Consider the following 1,115-nt stretch of genomic DNA (forward strand, 5'->3'; position numbering starts at 1 on the left):
ACTAATACACTGGTAACAACACTAAACCTGAGCAACATTAATGCACTCTGGTGACCATTGCACTGCCACTGAGAATTTCCACTGTTCATACCAGCTGATGGTGAGCACATGAATGAAGTCACACTGATATCCGATCTTGTCTCCCGGGTGCTTTTCTTTTTTTTGTCATCTAGCACTCCGTCGTCAGGCAACGAGTGGCCCACCGCAACCATCCGACCGCCGTGTCATCCTCAGTGGAGGATGCGGATATCAGGGGCGTGGGGTCAGCACACTGCTCTCCCGGTCGATATGATGGTATTCTTGACCGAAGCTGCTACTATTCGGTCGAGTAGCTCCTCATGTGACATCACGAGGCTCAGTGTACCCCGAAAAATGGCAACAGCGCATGGTGGCCCGGAAAGTCACCCATCCAAATGCCGACCACGCCCGACAGCGCTTAACTTCGGTGATCTCACGGGAACCGGTGTATCCACTGCGGCAAGGCCGTTGCCTTCTTTTTTTGTCATGTAGTGTATTATCATAGTCATGAGTTTTGGGATACCTTCTGTACCCTCTGCAGCCATTCAGGGCATAGCATTCTTCTACCAGTTCCAAGTCAAGACAAAGCCCACCGAACTTCAGACTTCATGTGGCGGCATTTCTTAGTCCAATATGTGGTATATCACCCCATATGCGTCAAAGTTGTCAACGGAATTGCAGGCTTTCTTCAGATGCTGATGGTGAACGTGCGGAATCTGGCGGACCCATTGGGACACTCCCACTGAGCCACACCCCGGGTAGCTCTGCATACGACGGCACCTGCCACCACAATGTAGGGCAGTCGGTGCCAGCCAGATGGTTCCCCCCCACTCGCAGCCTCTTCGCCATGGCATGCTACACAGACAATGCCTATATTGCTGCTCTGACACCATCTCTGGAGCTTAGTTCAGAGAGTCTCTTCCTTGTTGACATTCGGAACTGGATTCCATTTCTTGCTGGATATTTGTATTGAGTCTTTGTTTGCTTGGAGAAATAAAAGTCAAGTAAATCTTTTATTTGTTGTGTTAACTTCTTTGCCAATCATTTCTCCTCCTGTCGAGCTTTCCTATGATGGCAGTTGCCACACCACACCGGCT

At 50.0% G+C, this 1,115-nt stretch overlaps 1 pseudogene; it reads right to left on the reverse strand.

The window, feature by feature from the left end:
* Positions 1 to 373: 373 nt before the first annotated feature.
* On the reverse strand, positions 374 to 491 carry LOC126109909 (5S ribosomal RNA; annotated as a pseudogene).
* Between the last annotated feature and the right edge of the window lie 624 nt (positions 492 to 1,115).

Source organism: Schistocerca cancellata, chromosome 12 (genome assembly GCF_023864275.1).
Source record: "Schistocerca cancellata isolate TAMUIC-IGC-003103 chromosome 12, iqSchCanc2.1, whole genome shotgun sequence".
NCBI classification, from domain to species: Eukaryota; Metazoa; Arthropoda; class Insecta; order Orthoptera; family Acrididae; genus Schistocerca; species Schistocerca cancellata.